Source organism: Tachyglossus aculeatus, chromosome 2 (genome assembly GCF_015852505.1).
Source record: "Tachyglossus aculeatus isolate mTacAcu1 chromosome 2, mTacAcu1.pri, whole genome shotgun sequence".
NCBI lineage: Eukaryota > Metazoa > Chordata > Mammalia > Monotremata > Tachyglossidae > Tachyglossus > Tachyglossus aculeatus.
In genome coordinates, this window is record NC_052067.1 from 167232556 (window position 1) to 167255322 (window position 22767).

The window sequence follows — 22767 nt, forward strand, 5'->3', positions numbered from 1 at the left end:
TGAACCCATGACCTCCGACTCCAAAGCCCGTGCTCTTTCCACTGAACCATTTGTCTGCTGTGTGACCTTGGGCAAACCACTTTACTTCTCTGGACCTCAGTTACCTCATCCGTCAAATGAGGATGAAGACTATGAGCCTCATGTGTGAAATGGACCATGTGCAACCTGATTAACTTGTATCTACCCCAGGGCTTTAGTACATTGCCTGGCACAAAGTGCTTAACAAATACCATTTAAAAAAAATATATATATATATATATATATAAATGTATTGACCCAATGACAACAGTTGCAGGCCATGTTTCCTCAAAAATCTCCAGTGGCTACCAATCAATCTGCACATCAGGCAGAAACTCCTCACCCCGGGCTTCAAGGCTGTCCATCACCCCGGCCCCTCCTACCTCACCTCCCTTCTCTCCTTCTCCAGCCCAACCCGCACCCTCCGCTCCTCCGCCGCTAATCTCCTCACCGTACCTCGTTCTCGCCTGTCCCGCCATCGACCCTCGGCCCATGTCATCCCCCGGGCCTGGAATGCCCTGCTCCCTCTGCCCATCCTCCAAGCTAGCTCTCTTTCTCCCTTCAAGGCCCTACTGAGAGCTCACCTCCTCCAGGAGGCCTTCCCACACTGAGCCCCTTCCTTCCTTCCTCTCCCCCTCGTCCCCCTCTCCATCCCCCCCATCTTACCTCCTTCCCTTCCCCACAGCACCTGTATATATGTTTGTACATATTTATTACTCTATTTATTTATTTATTCATTTTACTTGTACATATCTATTCTATTTATTTTATTTTGTTAGTATGTTTGGTTTTGTTCTCTGTCTCCCCCTTTTAGACTGTGAGCCCACTGTTGGGTAGGGACTGTCTCTATATGTTGCCAATTTGTACTTCCCAAGCGCTTAGTACAGTGCTCTGCACATAGTAAGTGCGCAATAAATATGATTGATGATGATGATGATGATGCTTCAGATGATTTTATTACTTGATTTCTACATTGATAAGCCCCTTGTGGGCAAGGATTGTATCTAGCAACTCTTTTATATTTATCTTTTATATGCAGGGAAGCAGTGTGGCTTAGTGTTAAGAGCCCAGCTTGGGAGTCAGGGGCTGTGGGTTCTAATTCAGGCTGCACCACTTGTCAGCTGTGTGACTGTACAACTTTACAGTGCTCTGCACATAGCAAGCGCTCAATAAATATGATTGAATGAATGAATGACTTTGGGCAAGTCACTTCACTTCTCTGGACCTCAGTTCCCTCATCTATAAAATGGGGATTAAGACTGTGAGGTCCACATGGGACAACCTGAATTCCTTGTATCTAACCCAGTGCTTAGAATGGTGCTTGGCATAGAGTAAGCGCTTAACAAATACCATCATTATTTATTATTATTTATATAGTAAATACTCCTGACTCCCGTGTGTATTCTTTATAGTGGACTATGTTGCTTTGACGTGTGAGAAAACTCAGATGTTTTCATGACTTAATATGGTGTAAGCTCTTTGTCTTACTAATCATGTCTACTAATGCTATTGTATTTGACTCTCAAGTTCAGTGTTCGGCACACTGATGACTGTAGGCTCTTTGTGGGTAGGGATCATGCCCACCAACACTATTGCTTTTAAGTTCCCCAAAGCAGAGTACAGTACTCTGAAATCAGTAAGTGCTCAATAAATATCATTTATTGATTGGGGATCATAAGCTTCTCCCCCTTCTAGACTGTGAGCCTACTGTTGGGTAGGGACCGTCTCTATGTGTTGCCAACTTGTACTTCCCAAGCGCTTAATACAGTGCTCTGCACACAGTACGCGGTCAATAAATACAATTGAATGAATGAATGAAGGGCAGGGAGCATATCTAAGTCTCGCCTGTGTACTCTTTCTCTGGCTTCTTCACACAGTGAGTGCTACTTATGCACATATCTGCAATTTATTTATTTCTATTAATGTCTGTTTCCCCCTCTAGACAGTAAGCTCACTGTGGGAAGGGAACATGTCTGTTTATTGTTATACTAGCCCAAGTGTTTAGTACAGTGCTCTGCACACAGTAAGTGCTCAATAAATACTAACAACTGAGGACTATCTTTACTACTACTGCTACTTTCCCTCTGCCCATTGCTTTCTTCGTGGTACTAAATTTAAGGGTAACACAAATATAAGGGTAAAACCAGGGTTGTTTGTAGCTCGTGGCCTTAAAGTAATTAAACCGGGTGAGGATTTGGGGATCCAGAATCAGTAAACAAATTCCAAGCATGTGGCCACTTGCTCGGTCATAGTTATCCTTTGAACGCCTTTCTGCCAGTAGCATGAAACAGTAAATCCCCTCAACGGTGAACCCACAAAACATTTCCGCGTTCCATGGGGCTGTGAGGATGGATACCCCAGTTTAACTCTCGCTCCATTTTCTGGGTTTTAATTGGAATGGTCACGCTCACATTTGCAACCCGATTCTTATTTGCACCAGAATTGTTACATCACCTTCAGAGCAGCAGCGTGCTTTTATGTCTACAGATCGCCTGGGAGTCAGAAGGATCTGGGTTCTTATCCCAGTTCTGCCTCATGTCTGCTATGTGGCCTTGGGTAAGTCACTTCACTTTTCTGGGCCTCAGTTACCTTATCTGTAAAAGGGAGATTGAGTGTGAGCCGCATGTGGGACGGGGACCGTTTGCAACCTGATTAACTTGTACCTTCTCCAGTGTTTAGAACAGTAATCGGCCAGAGTAAGGGCTTGACAAGTACCATTATCATTAATACTGTTATAATTATTAAAACTCCATTTACACCTCTCTCCTTCTTGTATCCTTCGCATTCTCCATTCATCTTGCTTCCTCTGACTCTAACTGGTCATTTCAACTACCAGCGTGGTTACCATATTTGCAGTGAGTCAGTCAGTCATAGTTATTTAATGCTTACTGTGTGCAGACCACAAGCAAATGGTATTTTTTAAGGGCTTACTATGTGCCAGGCACTGTACTAAGCACCAGGGTGGATACAAACAAAATGGGTTGGACACAGTCCCCATCCCACACAGGGTTCCTGATCTTAATCCCTATTTTACAGATGAGGTAGCTGAGGCCCAGAGAAGTGAAGTGACTTGCCCGAGGCCACACAGCAGACAAGTGGCGGGTTTAGAACCCATGAGCTTCTGAGTCCTAGGCCCGTGAGCTACCCAATTCCCCAAGCTACTTGGGGAGAGTGCAATATAACAATATAACAGATACCTTCCTGCCCACTGTGAGCTTACAGTCCAGAGGCGGACGTTAATATGAGACCGATGAAGCTTCCCGCCTCCCCGTTTTCATCCCCTTTTGAAAAAAGCAGTGGGTTATTAGCGAGAAAAGGCTCGATTTGATCCCACCTCCCGATTCCACCTTGGGTCGCAAGCAATTCTTTCAGCATCCATTAGCTTGTGACCCTTCTTTGAGCTGGAAGGCTACTAAATGCTCCAACGTTTATAAGGCCCATCGGACACCTAACTGAGGAAGTTTACTTGGTGTGGCCAATGCCCTCGTAAGGCTTCTCCAGGAAGGGAGGGATGTTTGGAAACCACCCAGGGAGCGAGTTTGGGATCTCGCCGCAGGCGGGAAAGGGGAGGGAAAAATTTCCATGTCCGGTCGCATTTCAAGTCAGAGTTACACTTTGGTTGCCTGGGGTTTTACCACAAATGTAAATCACGGAACCCACCCTATAGAGACATCTGTAATTTCCCCATTACTGAATACCTACCACCCACACTGCAGCCAGGGTCTGATGAAAACTTGGGTTTTTGTGAAGGGGGAAAGCTGGGGCTTTTTGTTGTTTTTGCAGTCTTGGATTTATCCCTTTTTTCCCCCTATCCCCGCAGCACTAATGTCCACATTCTTAATTCATTTTAATGTCCATCTCCTACCCTAGGCTGTTAGCTCCTTGTGGGCAGGGAATGTGTCCATTTATCATTATAGCTCACTCTCCCAAGCACTTAGTACATCGCTCTGCACACAGTAAGCGCTAAACAAATACAGTTGAATGAATGAAATGAATTAATGAATAAAAGCGATTAACGGACAATAGAAAAGTGTCCAGTAAGGTAATAATAATAATAATGATGGCATTTATTAAGCACTTACTTGGTGCAAAGCACTGTTCTAAGTACTGGGGAGGTTACAAGGTGATCAGGTTGTCCCACAGGGGGCTCACAGTCTTAATCCCCATTTTACAGATGAGGTAACTGAGGCACAGAGAAGTTCAGTGACTTGCCTAAAGTCACATAGCACTGGGAAAGATACAGTAGAGTCGGGTCAGACATAAAATTTGTCCCATCCAGGACTTGCAGGGTAAGAGGGAGAGCAGAACATGAATTAAATATCCACTTGACAGATGAGGAACTGTTGGCCCAGAGAAGTCAAGTGACTAGCCCAGGAACACACAGCAGGCAAGGGATAGAGCCGGGATTAGAACCCAGGTTAAGAGAAGCAGCGTGGTTCAGTGGACAGAGCACGGGCTTTGGAGTCAGAGGTTGTGGGTTCAAATCCCGGCTCCGCCAATTGTCAGCTGTGTGACTTTGGGCAAGTCACTTCGCTTCTCTGTGCCTCAGTTCCCTCATCTGTAAAATGGGGAATAATAATAATAATAATAATAATGGCATTTATTAAGTGCTTGCTATGTATAAAGCACTGTTCTAAGCACTGGGGAGGTTACAAGGTGATCAGGTTGTCCCACGGGGGGCTCACAGTCTTAATCCCCATTTTACAGATGAGCTCAGTTAGTGAGTTTAGGGCTCACTAAGACTGTGAGCCCCCCGTGGGACAACCTGATCACCTTGTAACCTCCCCAGCGCTCAGAACAGTGCTTAGCACATAGTAAGTGTTTAATAAATGCCATTGTTGTTGTTGTTCTGACTCCCAGTTCCAGGCACTTTCTGCTAGGCTGTGCTTTTGGAGCCACATGGCACAATTCTTGCCTTCAGACCACTCAAGAAGCCAGGGTGGCAGATCACAGACTGTGAGCCCATTGTTGGGTAGGGATTGTCTCTATCTGTTGCCGAATTGTACTTTCCAAGCACTTAGTACAGTGCTCTCCACAAAGTAAGTGCTCAATAAATATGACTGACTGAATGAATAATGCAAATGATAATAATATAGATAATATCGATAATAATAATACTTATTGTGGTATCGTCAACTGCAAGCACTGGGGTCGATCCAACACAATCAGATCAAACATAGTTCCTGTCCAGTCTGGGGCTCACAGTCCAAGTGGGGCAAGAGAATGGATTTTGAATGCCCATTTCGCAGATGAGGAAACTGAGGTACAGAGAAGTCAACTGACTTGTCCAAGGTCACCCTGCACATAAGTGGCAAAGCCCAGATTAAAATGCAAGTCCTGTCACTTCCAGCCCCAGGCTCTTTCCATTAGGCTTGGCTGGTGCCCATGATAGAAGAATAATTAATAATAATTATGGCATTTATATTGTCTAGTGGCTACAGCCTGGCCCTATGAGACAGAAGGTGATGGGTTCTAATCTTGCTCCGCCAGTTCTCTGCTGTGTGACTTTGGGCAAGTTACTTCACTTCTCTGGGCCTCAGTTCCCTCATCTGTCAAATGGGGATTCATAATAATAATAATAATAATAATAATAATAATAATAATAATGATGGCATTTATTAAGCACTTACTATGTGCAAAGCACTGTTCTAAGCACTGGGTACCATCGTGACTATTATTACTATCTCCCATGCGCTTTGGACAGTGTGTTAAGACTGTGAGCCCCTCGTGGGACAGGGACTGTGTCCAACCCAATTATCTTGTATCCACCCCAAAGCTTAGCGCAGTGCCCGGCACATAGTAAGTGCTAAACAAATATCATTATTATTATTGCTATTTGTTAAGTGTTTACTCTGGACCAGGTGTGCAGTTCCTTCCAGGTGGAGCATTGAAGAGTTGGCATCTCCTAGTCTGGATTGCAGGAAGGACGAGAAGCAGCGTGGCTCAGTGGAAAGAGCCCGGGCTTTGGAGTCAGAGTCATGGGTTCAAATCCTGGCTCTGCCAACTGTCAGCTGTGTGACTTTGGGCAAGTCACGTAACTTCTCTGTGCCTCAGTTACCTCATCTGTAAAATGGGGATTAAAACTGGGAGCCCCCAATGGGACAACCTGGTCACCTTGTAACCTCCCCAGCACTTAGAACAGTGCTTTACACATAGTAAGCACTTAATAAAAGCCATTATTATTATTATTATTATTATCCATCTAAAAGAACCCCCAGCTGGAGATCAGGGTGGTGGGATTATTGGATGATGCTCTCTGAGTTGTTGCCATGGAGCCCAGAAAAACACTGTGGTCAGCTATGTATCGGTGGAGCCCTGTATAGTTTAGAGATCTGAGTCAAATTGTACTTTCCAAGCGCTTAGTACAGTGTTCTGCACACAGTAAGCACTCAATAAATACGACTGAATGAATGAGTGAATGAGTTGCAAAATCAGGACCAAAAAAGGAATTAATGGAGGGGAAGAGCCTTTCCCCCCGATGTTCAAACCAAGTGGATATTTGCATTTTGATTTTACCACTCGTGAGAAACCACACGCACACAACCCCGCTGATGGAGAAAGAAAGCAGGACATTTGGATGAGGGTGGATTCAACGGGACCCAAATTTCCATGAAGCGTTTCCAAAAGAAACTGGGCGTTGCCCGCGTAACCACCATTTATTCTGAATTTCCCTGAGTAAGGGGAAAAATAGCCGTCGTGCTTTTAAACCGTTCTCGGCCCACTAGACTCTCTTTAAAAATGCGTTTGCATACGAGTAATGATTTTCTTTAAGTGAAACGGTCCAGAACGAAAACCACAAAGCCAGAGAAATGACTTACTTTGTATTAAATGGAAGGACACTTGGCGTTTAATGTAAATAGCGTGGCCCGTTATTACGTGTCTGCTCTTTCCTCATCAGTTCCTAGCTCACATATCCTTGTGATGATGATAATAATAATAATGATGGCATTTATTAAGCGCTTACTATGTGCAAAGCACTGTTCTAAGCACTGGGGAGGTTACAAGGTGATCAGGTTGTCCCACGTGAGGCTCACAGTCTCAATCCCCATTTTCCAGATGAGGTAACTGAGGCACAGAGAAGTGAAGTGACTTGCCCAAAGTCACACAGCTGACAATTGGTGGAGCTGGGATTCGAACCCGTGACCTCTGACTCCAAAGCCCGTGCTCTTTCCACTGAGCCACGTTGCTTCTCCATCATCTTCATCATCATGATCACCATCATCATGATGATGATTATTATATTGTTAAGCACTTACTTTTTGTCAAGCACTGTTCTAAGCACTGGGGTAGATACAAGTTAATCAGGCCGGACACAAGCCTTGTTACATGGGACTCACAGTCTAAGTAGGGGGAGAACAGGCACTGAATCCCCATTTTACAAATGAGGACACTGAGGCACAGAGAATAATAATAATAATAATAATAATAATAATAATAATAATAATAATAATGGTATTTGTTAAGTGCTTACTATGTGCCAAGCACTGTTCTCCACACATCCTCCAAGCTAGCTCTCTCCCTCCTTCCAAAGCCCTACTGAGAGCTCACCTCCTTCAGGAGGCCTTCCCAGACTGAGCCCCCTTTCTCCTCTCCTCCTCCCCATCCCACTCGCCCTACCTCCTTCCCCTCCCCACAGCACCTGTATATATGTACAGATTTATTACTCTATTTATTTTACTTGTACATATTTACTATTCCATTTATTTTGTTAATGATGTGCATATACCTTTAATTCTATTTTTTTCTGACGATTTTCACACCCGTCTACATGTTTTGTTTTGTTGCCTGTCTCCCCCTTCTAGACTGTGAGCCCGTTGTTGGGTAGGGACCGTCTCTATATGTTGCCAGCTTGTACTCTCCAAGCGCTTAGTACAGTGCTCTGCACGCAGTAAGTGCTCAATAAATATGATTGAATGACTGACTGAATGAATGAATGAATGTTCTAAGCACTAGGGTACATACAAGGTAATCAGGTTGTCCCACGTGGGGCTCACAGTCTCAATCCCCATTGTACAGATGAGGTAACTGAGGCCCAGAGAAGTTAAGTGATTTGTCCAAGGTCACAGAGCAGACAAGTGGTGAAACCAGGATTAGAACCCATGACCTCTGACTCCCAAGCCGGTGCTCTTGCCCCTGGGCCATGCTGCTCCTGAAGTTGAGTGAGTTTCCTGAGTTTCCTGAGGTCACACAGCAGGCAGCTGGAAGAAAGGGATTAGAATTTGTCAGCTGTGTGACCTTGGGCAAGTCACTTAACTTCTCTGTGCCTCAGTTCCCTCATCTGTAAAATGGGGATGAAGACTGTGAGCCCCACATGGGACAACCTGATCACCTTGTATCCCCCCAGCGTTAGAACAGTGCTTGGCACACAGTAAGCGCTTTACAAATACCAACATCATCATTATTATCATTATTATTATTATTATTATTATTATTATTATTAATCCAGATCTTCTCACTCCTGAGTCTGGGCCCTTTCCACTATGTTACACTGCTTCTATATTACACTGTGGTACCATTTGCTGTGTGAACTTGGGCAAGTCACTTCTCTACACCTTAGTTTCCTCATCTGTTTAGTGGGGATTAAGACTGTGAACCCCATGTGGGACAGGGACTGTGTCCAACCCAATTTGCTTGTAACCATCCGAGCACTTAGTACAGTGCCCAACATACAGTAAGCACTTAACAAATACCATTATTATTATTATTATTAAGTACTTACTGTGCACAGACCACTGCACAAAGCACTTGGAGAGAATAGACAATAGAACCATAAGCAGATGGATTCCCTGCCCACAACTAGCTTACAGTCTAGAGGAGATAACTAAGCACTTGAGAAGCAGCATGGCATAGTGGATAGAGCACGGGCCTCGGAGTCAGAAAGTCATGAGTTCTAATCCCCGCTCTGCCACCTGTCTGCTGTTTGACCTTGGGCAAATCACTGCATTTCTCTGTGCCTCAGTTCCCTCATCTGTAAAATGGGGATTGAGAATGTGAGCCCCCGCTGTTGGGTAGGGACCATCTCTATATGTTGCCAACTTGTACTTCCCAGGCGCTTAGTACAGTGCTCTGCACACAGTAAGCACTCAATAAATATGATTGATTGATTAATTGATTCCCAGGTGCTTAGTACAGTGCTCTGCACACAGTAAGCACTCAGTAAATACAACTGAGTGAATGAATGAATTTGGGACGGGGATCGTGTTCAACACAATTTGATTGTTTCCACCCCAGTGCTTACTACAATGCCTGGCATGTAGTAAGCACTTAACAAATACCATAATTATTATTATGGAGTCAGAGATCATGGGTTTTAATTCCGGCTCTGCCACTTGTCAGCTGTGTGACATGGGGCAAGTCACTTAACTTCTCTGTGCCTCAGTTACCTCATCTGTAAAATGGGGATGAAGACTGTGAGCCCCACGTGGGACAACCTGATTACCTTCTATCTCCAGTGCATGGCACATAGTAGGCACTTAACAAATACCATCATTGTTATTATTATTATAATTATGTTTATTATTATTACTGGCAGTGTACAACAGAATTGGTAGACACATTCTCTGCCCACAAGGAGTTTACAGTCAGGACAACTGCAGAAGCTTTGGCTTCTTGTTCTCTCAAGTTCCTCAAGACTTCTCCATCACGACAACTTCTTTCTCAAACTGTCTCTCTGCTACATCTGCCTCCCAGCTTTAAACTGTGATAACAACTATATTTATGGCACCAGTTGAGCATTTAAAATTCACTCTGGGCTGGGGCAGATATAAGATTATCCCGTCTGACACAGTCCCCATCCCACTGAGAATTCACAATCCATCTTCTCCCCAATCAATCATATTTATTGAGTGCTTACTGTGGTTGTGCGCTGTACTCAGCACTTGGGAGGGCACAATATAACAATAAACAGATACATTCCCTGCCCACAACAAGCTTACAGTCTAGAGGATTTTCCAGCTTCACTGGTTTCTTATGTCACATTCCCAGACTTCCTTTGTCCAACCCCGTCATTCTTTCTGGACATCCCACTGACATCTATGTTCCTCCCATTTCCTCCCATAGAAGTCTGTTATGGTGAACAGTAGTAATAATAATGATAATAATAAGAAGAAATGTGGTATTTGTTTAGTGCTTACGATGTGCCAGGCACTGTACTAAGCTCTGGGGTGGTTACAAGTTAATTATGTTGGACACAGTCCCTGTCCCACATGGGGCTCACAGTCTTAACCCCCTTTTTCCTCTCCTCCTCCCCATCTCCCCCGCCCTACCCCCTTCCCCTCCCCACAGCACTTGTATATATTTCTACAGATTTATCACTCTATTTTATTTGTACATATCTACTATTCTGCTTATTTTGTTAATGATGTGCATAGACGAGAAGCAGCGTGGCTCAGTGGGAAGAGTCAGAGATCATGGGTTCAAACCCTGGCTCTGCCAATTGTCAGCTGTGTGACTTTGGGCAAGTCACTTCGCTTCTCGGTGCTTCAGTGACCTCATCTGTAAAATGGGAATGAAGACTGTGAGCTCCCCGTGGGACAACCTGATCACCTTAGAACAGTGCTTTCCACATAGTAAGCGCTTAATAAATGCCATCATTATTATTATCACCTTGTAACCTCCCCAGAGCTTAGAAGAATGCTTTGCACATAGTAAGCGCTTAATAAATGCCATCATTATTATTATCATCACCTTAAAACCTCCCCAGTGCTTAGAAGAGTGCTTTGCAGATAGTAAGTGCTTAATAAATGCCATTATTATTATTATTATTATTATCACCTTGTAACCTCCCCAGCGCTTAGAACAATGCCTTGCACATAGTAAGCGCTTAATAAATGCCATCATTATTATTATTATCACCTTATAACCTCCCCAGCGCTTAGAACAGTGCCTTGCGCATAGTAAGCACTTAGTAAATGCCATCATTATTATTATCATCACCTTGTAACCTCCCCAGCGCTTAGAACAGTGCTTTGCACATAGTAGGCGCTTAATAAATGCCATCATCATTATCATCACCTTGTAACCTCCCCAGCGCTTAGAACAGTGCTTTACACATAGTAAGCGCTTAATAAATGCCATCATTATCATTGTTATCATCACCTTGTAACCTCCCCAGTGCTTAGAACAGTGCTTTGCACATAGTAAGCGCTTAATAAATGCCGTTATTACTATTATTACTATTTGGCAGATGCAGTCACCGAGGCCCAGAGAAGTGAAGTGACTTGCTCAAGATCACACAGCAGACAAGTGGCAAAGCTGGGGATAGAGCTCTCTATATGTTGCCAACTTGTACTTCCCAAGCGTTTAGTACAGTGCTCTGCACACAGTAAGCGCTCAATAAATATGATCGAATGAATGAATAAATGAACCCAAGTCCTCGGAATCCCAGGCCCGGGCTCTATCCGCTAGGTCATGCTGCTTCTCTATGACATTTCTAGTGCGAAGCATTCCAGGCAGCTCTGTGTGTGACTTTGGCAAGTCACTTCGCTTCTCTGTTCCTCAGTTCCCTCATCTGGAAAATGGGGATAGAGACTGTGAGTGCCAAGGGGGACAGGGACTGTGTCCACCCTAGTTTGCTTGTATCCACCTCAGTGCTTAGTACAGTGCCTGGCACGTAGCAAGTGCTTGACAAATACCACTATTATTATTGTTATTATTATCTTTAGTCTGGGCTGAAGTTCGAAACGAGATTTCCACCACAGTGGCCTCCTCTCTAACAGGCCCCAGTCTCAAACCCTCAGCTGCCTTTCTGCGAGTCATCACTTGACAACTGTTTTTTTGTCCCTGACGCTAGGCTGAATTTTTCCAGAGTTCCAACAACATTTCTGAGCTTAACCGTCAGTCCAATTTCCTTTGTAGATTCTGGCTTCCCAACTTAGCTGTGTGACTTTAGGCAAGTCACTTCACTTCTCTGTGCCTCAGTTCCCTCATCTGGGAAATGGGGATGGAGACTGTGAGTGCCAAGGGGGACAGGGACTGTGTCCACCCTAGTTTGCTTGTATCTACCTCAGTGCTTAGTACAGTGCCTGGCACATAGTAAGTGCTTAACAAATACCACTATTATTATTGTTATTATTATCTTTAGTCTGGGCTGAAGTTCGAAACGAGATTTCCACCACAGTGCCCTCCTCTTTAACAGGCACCAGTCTCAAACCCTCAGCGAGTCATCACTTGACAACTGTTTTTTTTGTCCCTGATGCTAGGCTGAATTGGTCCAGAGTTCCAACAACATTTCTGAGCTCAACCGTCGGTCCAATTTCCTTTGTAGATTCTGGCTTCCCCACTTAGCTGTGTGACTTTGGGCAAGTCACTTCACTTCTCTGTGCCTCAGTTCCCTCATTCTGTAAAATGGAGATTGACTGTGAGCCCCCACGAGAGACAACCTCTTTACCTTGTCTCTACCCCAGTGCTTAGAACAGTAATTGGCACATAGTAAGTGCTTTACAAATACCATTAATAATAATAATAATAATGGCATTTATTAAGCGCTTACTATGTGCAAAGCACTGTTCTAAGCGCTGGGGTAGAGACAAGGTAATCAAGTTGTCCCACGTGGGGCTCACAGACTTGATCCCCATTTTCCAGATGAGGTAACTGAGAAACAGAGAACTTGAGTGACTTGCCCAAAGTCACACAGCTGACAAATGGTGGAGCCGGGATTTGAACCCATGACCTCTGACTCCAAAGCCCGGGCTCTTTCCACTGAGCCACGCTGCTTCTACCATTATTATTCTTCATTTAGGATCTGTTTTTGCCACCAGATTGTAAGCTCCTGAAGGGCAGCGATCATGCTTATTCACTCTTTTGTACTCTCCTAAGAGACTAGTATGTGCCCTGTAATCAATAAATACAATTGAATGAATGAATGAATGAAAGAATCAATCAATCATATATATTGAGACACGGTAAGCGTACAATAAATATGATTGAATGCATGAATGCAAAGCACTCTACTAAGTGCTTGGAAGAGTACGATATAACGGAGTCAGAAGGCACGTTTCCTGCCCACAATGAGCTTTTTTTTAAATAGTATTTGTTAAATGCTTACTATGTGCTAGGCATTGTTCTAAATGCTGGGAAGATACAAATTAGTCTGGTTGGACAGTGACTCTATCCCACATGGGGCTCACTATATAAGTAGGATGGAGAACAAGTGTTGAATCCCCATTTTACCGTTGAGGAAACTGAGGCTCAGAGTACTCCAGTGACTTGTCCAAGGTCACACCGCAAGCAAGTGGCAGAGCTCACACTGGAAGCCAGATCCTCTGACTTTCAGGGTCGTGCTCTTTCCACTATGCCATTCTGACTGAAGCTCCTCCAGGGCAGAGATCATAAGCATCTCATCAATGGTACATCCATTAATATGATTAGTTGATTGGTATTTATGGAGTGCTTACTGTGCGCAGAGCACTGTATTTAGCCCTCCTTTCCTCTTGTCCCTCTCCCTTCTGTTTCGCCCTGACTTGCTCCCTTTATTCATCCCCACTTCCCAGCCTCACAGCACTTAAGTCTTGTCTTATGCCATCGAGTCGTTTCCGACCCATAGCGATTCCACAGACATCATCATCATCAATGGTATTTATTAAGTGCTTACTGTTGCAGAGCACTGTACTAAGCGCTGGGGAAGTACAAGTTGGCAACATATACAGTCCCTACCCAACAGTGGGCTCACAGTCTAAAAGGGGGAGACAGAGAACAAAACCAAACATACTAACAAAATAAAATAAATAGAATAGATATGTACAAGTAAAATAAATAAATAAATAGAGTAATAAATATGTACAAACATATATACATATATACAGGTGCTGTGGGGAAGGTAAGGAGGTAAGATGGGGGGATGGAGAGGGGGATGAGGGAGAGAGGAAGGAAGGGGCTCAGTCTGGGAAGGCCACCTGGAGGAGGTGAGCCTTGAAGGACAGAAGGACAGAAGGAGAAGGACAGAAGGAAGGTGAGGTAAGAGGGGGCGAGGTGATGGACAGCCTTATGTCTTGTCTTATGCCATCGAGTCGTTTCTGACCCATAGCGACTCCACAGACACATCTCTCTCAGAAGGCCCTGCTCTCCAGCTGCAATCATTCTGGTAGTGGATCCGTAGAGTTTTCTTGGTAAAATTCTGTAAGTGGTTTACCATCGCCGCCTTCCATGCAGCAAACCCGAGTCTCCGCCCTTGACTCTCTCCCATTCCTCTGCCGCCCAGCACGGGGGAGTTTTGACTTGTAGCAGATGGCCTGGCACTCGCTAGCCACTGGGCAAGCTAGGAATGGCATGGACAGGCCTCTGCTTCACTCTCCTTCCCATAGCCGAGACTGGTGGAGGACTGGAAACTCTCCAGGTGTGACCCTGAGAGGGGAGTACTTATGTACATATCTGAAATTCATTCATTTATATTATTGCCTGTCTCCTCCTCTAGACTAGAAGCTTGTTGTAAGCAGGGAATGTGTCTGTTCATTGTTGTGTTGTATTCTCCCAAGCATTTAGTACAGTGCTCTACAAATATGATTGACTCACTTGGGAGAGTTCAGTACAATTACTCACTCAATCAATCAATTGTATTTATTGAGCACTTACTGTGTGCAGAGCACTGTACTAAGCGCTTGGGAAGTACAAGCTGGCAACATATAGAGACAGTCCCTACCCAACAGTGGGCTCACAGTCTAGAAGGGGGAGACAGAGAACAAAACCAAACATACTAACAAAATAAAATAAATAAAATAGATAGGTACAAGTACAACAGAGTTGGTAATCACTTTTCCTGCTCTCATCAAGCTTACGGTCTAGAGGGGATCATCTCTCTTAACCTTTTCCTAGTCTCCCAAATTCCTAGTATGGTGCTTTGAATTTGGTACTATTGATTGACTGATGGATTGATTCACCATTCTTTCCTCCAGGAGGGAGGAAGAGTTGGAATGAATTAACTGGGTAATTGTTTCCTAAAAGTGACATTAATAATAATAATAATAATAATAATAATTATGGTATTTGATAAGCACTTACTATATACCAGGCACTGTACTAAATGCTGGGGTAGATACAAGATAATTAGTTTGGACACAGTCCCAAGGTTCCCACAGCAGACAAGTGGAGGAGCCTCGATTAAATAATGATGGTTTTTGTTAAGCAGTTACTAAGTGCCAGGCACTGTACTAAGCACTGGGGTAGATACAAGACAATCAGTTTGGACACAGTCCTGTCCCCTTTGGAGCTCACAGTCTCAATGCTCATTTTACAGATGAAGGAAATCAATCAATCAATCAATCAATCGTATTTATTGAGCGCTTACTGTGTGCAGAGCACTGTACTAAGCGCTTGGGAAGTACAAGTCGGCAACATATAGAGACAGTCCCTACCCAACAGTGGGCTCACAGTCTAAAAGGGGGAGACAGAGAACAAAACCAAACATACTAACTAAATAAAATAAATAGATATGTACAAGTAAAATAAATAAATAAATAAATAGAGTAATAGATATGTACAAACATATATACATATATACAGGTGCTGTGGGGAAGGGAAGGAGGTAAGATGCACAGATTGATTGGTAGCCACTGGAGATTTTTGAGGAGGGGAGTAACATGCCCAGAGTGTTTCTGGACAAAGACAATCCGGGCAGCAGCATGAAGTATGGATTGAAGTGGGGAGAGACATGAGGATGGGAGATCAGAGAGAAGGCTGATGCAGTAGTCTAGATGGGATAGGATGAGAGCTTGAAATGATATCCAGATAAGTAAAGTGACTTGTCCAAGGTCACACAGTAGACAAGTGGCAGAGGCAGGATTAGAGCCCATGACCTTCTGACTCTCTATCCACTATGCTACATTGCTTTTTATTGTATTCTGCTCTCCGGATACCTCTTGACTCTTTGCTCCTCTTTGATAATAATAATAATAATAATTATTGTATTTGTTAAATTCTTACTATGAGCCAAGCACTGTTCTAAGTACTGGGGTAGATACAAAGAAATCAGATTGCCCCATGTGGGGCTGACAGTCTGAATCCCCATTTTCCAGATGAGGCAACTGAGGCCCAGAGAAGTGAAGTGGCTTGTCCAAGGTCAAACAGCAGACAAGTGGAGGAGCCGGGATTTGAACCCACGAACTCTGGCACTGAAGCCTGTGCTTGTTTCACTAAGCTACGCTGTTATCTCTTTACGTACACAGCAATATCTTTGACTCTAAAGGCCCTCCCATTTGGATATCCCTCTTCTCAAAGCCTAAAAACAACAATAACATTATTTACAGTAACAACAGCAACAATCATAAAGATTATGTTATAATAATAGTGATAATAATAATATTTATTAAGCAGTTATTCTGTTCCAAGCATCTTGCTCAGGTCAGACATATTCCCTGGCCTACCTGTGGCCTCCGGTCTAAGATGGGGGGAAATTAATATTGAATCCTTATTTTACAGATGAGGAAACTGAGGCATAGAGAAATCAAGAAGGTGGATCAGAGTTAGGCCTTTGGCTCTGACCCAGCCCACACTCTGCTACTCTAACGCCAGCTTACTCACTGGCCCTCCATCTCGTCTATCTCACCGCTGACCCCTCTGCTCCACCCTGCCTCTCGCCTGGAATTCCCTTCCCATTCATATCCAACTTTCCCCACCTTCAAAGCCTTATTAAATCCCACCTCTTCCAAGAGGTCTTCCCCAACTAAGCCTCATTTCCCCTACTCCCTCTTCCTTACTCATCACTCTCACACTTGGATTTCTCCCTTTTATTCATCCCACCCTCAGTCCCACAGCACTTATAATAATAATAATGGCATTTGTTAAGCACTTACTATGTGCAGAGCACTGTTCTAAGCGCTGTGGAGGATACAAGGTGATCAGGTTGTCCCACGTGGGGCTCACAGTCTTAATCCCCATTTTCCAGGTGATATAACTGAGGCTCAGAGAAGTTAAGTGACTTACCCAAGGTCACACAGCTGACAAGTGGCGGAGCCGGGATTAGAACCCATGACCTCCGACTCCCAAGACCTGGCTCTTTCCACTGAGCGATGCTGCTTATGTAGTCAGACAGTCAAGCATATTTATTGAGCACTTACTGCATGCAGAGCACTGTACTATGCACTCGGGAGAGGACAGTATAAGAATAAACAGACACATTTCCTGCCCACAGTGAGCTTACGTATCTATAGTTTATTTTAATGCCTGTCTCCCCATCTAAGTTGTAGGCTGTTGGGGACAGGGAACATTCTAACCCTGGCTCTGCCACTTGTCCACTGTGTGACCTTGGGCAAGTCACTTAACTTATCTGTGCCTCAGTTACCTCATCTGGAAAGTGAGGATTAAGACTGTGAGCCCCATGTGGGACAACTTGGTTACCTTGCATCAACCCCAGTGCTTAGAACAGTGCTCGGCACATAGTAAGCGCTTCATAAATACCATTGTTATTATTATTATTGTTATTGTTGTTGTTATTGTTATAATTATATCTACTATCTCTTTTACATTATACGTTTCTAGGCTTAAAAATGCTCTGCACATGGTAAGTGCTCAATCAATTCATTCAATTGAATTTATTGAGCACTTTGTGCAGAGCTCTGTACTAAGCACTTAAGTACTAATGAGTCAGTACTAATATCACTGATCGATAGATTCTTGAAACTAGGAGAATCAAACCAACTTCCCCACCTGCATCTGTTTATCCTTTGTCTCTCCATCACACACCTTTACACTGGCACTTGGCAAGGAAGGGTTTGGAAAACCAGTCTGCGACTGCTAATCTTTCAACTCTTTCACTGGGCTTCAGACAGCTAGTAAAGTAATCTCGGCATCCTCATCTCCCAGAAGAACGCAGTGAATACTATTGATGATAAAAAGGGGAGTTGAGGGAGAAAAATGTGATCCCAACATCATGGCTCTCCTCAGTAGAGATTTAGATCTCTCTGTTGGCATAAAAAGGTCATTTTAGGCCTTGGGGATTTGACATTGTTCCTTTAAGTTAGATCCTAGATGTAAACTATTTTCAACACTTGCCATGAAGAACAAAAATGACCTTTAGTTACTTGCCCAGAAGACAAATGGTACATTAACACAGTAAATACTGTTTGCTAGCATCTCATCCCTGACTTGCTTTAATATGCTACTAGAATTTCTCTGGCTTAAGAAACCTAGACTGTTTTATTTTGTAGTGCAGATCTCTTTCCTCCATGTGAATTCACTAATGCTTTCTAAAACAACTCTCTCTCCTTAAAAAAACCCAAAACTATGAAATTATAATAATAATAATGATGGCATTTGTTAAGCACTTACTATGTGCAAAGCACTGTTCTAAGCCCTTTGGGGGATACAAGGTAATGAGGTTGTCCCACATGGGACTTACAGTCTTAATCCTCATTTTACGGATGAGGTAACTGAAACACAGAGAAGCGAAGTGACTTGCCCAAAGTCACACAGCTGACAAGTGGCGGAGCTGGTTTTAGAACCCATGACCTCTGACTCCCAAGCCCAGACTCTTTCCACTGAGCCAAAAGAGGTAAAATGAAAACTAATCTGTCAGTTAGTGCCAAAGCTGGTCTGAGCTGAGGGTTAAAAGTATTTGAATAGTTGAATGGTTTTATGATTTTTTATATGGTATTTAAGTGCTTACTATGTGCCAAGCACTGTACTAAGCACTAGGGTAGATACAAGCTATTCAGGTTAGACGCATCCCTGTTTCATATGGAGCTCACCGTCTCAATCTCCGTTTTATAGACAAGGTAACTGAGGCACAGAGAATTAAAGTGTCTTACCCAAAGTCACACAACAGACAAATGGCGGAGCCAGGATTAGAACCCAAGTCTTTCTGTATCCCAGGCCTGGGCTCTTTTCACCTGGTCATGCTGCTATTCAGTTTGGGAAACTGCCTGGCACATACTAAACGCTTAACAAATACCTTAATTATTATCTACTCTGTCTCCAAGTCTGTGATAGATTAGAGAATTGTAAGAAAATGATATTTTTAGCTCTTTCTGTGAATTCCTTGTTGTGGATGCTACTTTCTATGGGGTCATCAATCAACCAGAGGTATTTATTGCATGTTTACAGCGCAGGTCACTGTACTAAGCACATCAGAGAGAAGAAGAGAAAGTAAGTAAAACACAATTCCTGCCCTTAAGATGTTTATACTCCAACAGAAGGAGTTAAAAGGCCACTCTTGCCTATTCACAATTTGGGGGACTCATTCACTAGTATTTATTGAGTAAATAATAATAATAATGATGGTATTTGTTAAGCGCTTACTATGTGTCAAGCACTGTTCTAAGCACTGGAGAGATGCAAGGTAATCAGATGGTCCCACGTAGGGCTCACAGTTTTAATCCCCGTTTTACAGATGAGGTAACTGAGGAACAAAGAAGCTAAGTGACTTTCCCAAGGTCTCACAGCAGACAAGTGGTGGAGCCGGGATTAGAACCCACACCCTCTGACTCCCAAGCCTGTGGTCTTGCCACTAGGCTATGCTGCTTCTCTAATACTTACCTTACTTACTGTGAACCAGGCATTGTACTGAGCCCTGGGAATGGCAAGAGACAATGGTGCCTAGTGGAAAGAAGCCATGCCTCAGCAAATTCATCTGTAAAATGGGGATTGAGACAGTGTCAGGGACAGGGACTGTGTCCATCTCAACTTGCTTGTATCCACCCCTGTGCTTAGTACAGTGCCTGGCACATAGGAAGCACTCACAAATACCACAATTATTAGTATTACTTAGTACTAAGTGCTAAGTGCTCTTTCAAATGCACAACCACTTGTCCATTTTCCCTCAGACTCCTTTCCTGTTAGCGGTTCCCCGTGACTGCCTTCTTATCACCCAAAGTCACTACTTGACTCTAGAAGACAAGTAGTATTATTCTATATTAATAATAATAATAATAATGACATTTGTTAAGTGCTTATTATGTGTGAAGCACTGTTCTAAGTGCTGGGGGGATACAAGGTGATCAGATTGTCCCACGTGGGGCTCACAGTTTAATCCCCATTTTACAGATGAGGTAGCTGAGGTACAGAGAAGTGACGTGACACGCCCAAAGTCACACAGCTGACAAGTGGCGGAGCCGGGATTAGAACCCATGACCTCTGGCTCCCAAGCCCATGCTCTTTCCACTGAGCAATGCTACAGGAATTAAGTCTGTAGTAAACTGGAAGTTCTCAGCCATTCACAGGTGTTTTGTAGCTTCCAGGGAATGGAGACAGAGTTATCTACTTTGAACCCATTGTGGGCAGGGAACGTGTCTGTTTGTTGTCATATTGCACTCTCCCAAGCGCTTAGTATGCTGCTTTGCACACAGCAAGTGCTCAATAAACATGATCAAATGAATGAATAAATAAAAGACCTGATGTAATGATAATAATGGTAATGATGACAATGATAATAATAATAATGATGATGCTGGGGTTTGTTCAGGGCTTACTTTGTGCCAAGCAATGTGGTAAACTCTGGGGCAGATACAAGACAAGCAGGTTGGACACAGTTCCTGTCCTTCACAGTCCAAGTTTGTTGTCTCCATCATAAAACTCACTGCATTGTCCTGAGTTGCACACATTTTTCATGAACAATAATAGTAATAATTATGTTAGTTTTTAAGTGCTTACTCTGTGTCAGTCACTGTTCTAAGTGCTGGAGTAGATACAAGTTAATCAGGTTGGTATAGTCCCTGTCCCACAAGGGGCTCACACTCTTAATCTCCATTTTCCAGATGAGGTCACTGAGGCTCAGGGGAGTGAAGTAATAATAATTATAATAATAATGGTATTTAATAATAATAATAATAATAATAATATTAATACTACTACTACTACTAATAATAATAATGTTGGTATTTGTTAAGAGCTTATTATGTGCCAAGCACTGTTCTAAACGCTGGGATAGGTACAAGGTAATCAGGTTGTCCCATGTGGAGTTCACAGTCTATATTCCCCATTTTACAGATGAGTTAACAGAAGCATAGAGAAGTTAAACGACTTGCCCAAACCACACAGCTGACAAGCAGCGGAGTGGGGATTAGAACCCATGACCTCTGACTCCCAAGCCTGTGTTCTTTCCATTAAGCCACACTTGCTAAGTGCTTACTATGTGCCAAGCACTGTTCTAAGTGCTGGGGTACATAAAAGGTAATCAGGTTGTCCCCCGTGGGCCTCAAAGTCTTACTCCCCATTTTACAGATGAGGTAACTGAGGCACAGAGAAGCGCTTAACATATGTCATCTTTATCCAGTCCCTGGGTGTCCAGGAAGGTGGCAGATTTATTTGGCAGAATGTTTTCCTGGAAAGAGGATAAGCATGGGAGCCAGATGACTTGGATTTCCAGTGCTTAGAACGGTGCTTTGCACGTAGTAAGCACTTAATAAATGCCATTATTATTATAAGTGAAGTGACTGGCCCAAGGTTACATAGTAGATGTGAGGCAGAGCAGGATTGGAACCCAGGTCCTTCTGTCTCTCAGGCCCTTACTCTATGCATTAAACCACATTGCTCACTGAGCAGAGTTTGAGAAAGGAATTCTCTAGGTCTCTCCCTTCCCCTCTCTCTTTCTCTTTCTATCATCCACTGTGACTGTAGGGGACGTCTTCATTTACCATTTGATTTCTCATTTTGATTGAAAGACTTCCCCTTCTCTCAGTGCATACAATTCAAGGGAGAAGAGAGGGGACCTCCCGCAGAAGATGGTTCCGTTTTCGTCCGTGTTGTGGTAAAAGACCCCAAAATAACTTCCTGGGACGTGTACTAAAAGAGGAAATCATCATCATCATCATCAATCGTATTTATTGAGCGCTTACTGTGTGCAGAGCACTGTACTAAGCGCTTGGGAAGTACAAATTGGCAACATATAGAGACAGTCCCTACCCAACAGTGGGCTCACAGTCTAAAAGAGGAAATGTCAGCAGTGATCGTGGCCCTGGTTGAACTCCTTCACAGAAGTCTCCCATTGCTACTTTACACTATTTTAATAGTTAAAAAAAGAAAAAAAAGAAAAAAAAGAACCTCTCAACTTTACAATGTTATTTAAAGAATTCCAGAAACACTTGATTCTGTGGTGAGAAACATGAGGAAAATCACAAAATGGACATTTGCCCGAGTAACCGATTTGCGGGAATTAATGTCACCAGAACCAGAGCCATTTAGTTGCAATGTTTGGATTTCCATGGTCCTGTATCTTAACTCTTTATTTCTCAATATTTACACTGTTTTGAAAGAGCTAGCCTCACTCGGGCAATGTGTGATGGACAAATTTACTGAGCAGCAGTAAAAATGAGACAACAAAAATTGATTCTCATAACATAGCAAATATCAGAAAGAGGGGCAAGGTAGCTTAAAACAACATTTCCCTCTCCCCCTCTTATAAATTTCTGGATTTTTATTCTACCTCAAGTATCACTAATCCCCATTTACAAGGTTTCTTCTCCCGGATGGCTTAAAAGATGCAGGCTATAAAAATTGACAAGAGGGATCGTAAAGAGAAATTGGATAAATAAAGCACTCCTTTGGCATCTCCATTTTCCAAAATGGAGAATGGCTTTTCAATTCACACTTATTGGGTCCCCTTTTTTAGTGAGAAAATGTACAACAGATGACAAAATATTGGAATGGAAATCCAGACCAGTCGAGGATAGTGAAAGTGATTTGAATCTCCGAATGAGCAATCAATCAGTTGGTAGTATTTACTGGACTAAGCGCTTGGGAAAGTATAATGTGACAGAGTTGGTGGCCCCGTTCCCAGTCTACAATTTGCTTACAGTATAAAGATGCCCTTACAGTTTAGAGAAA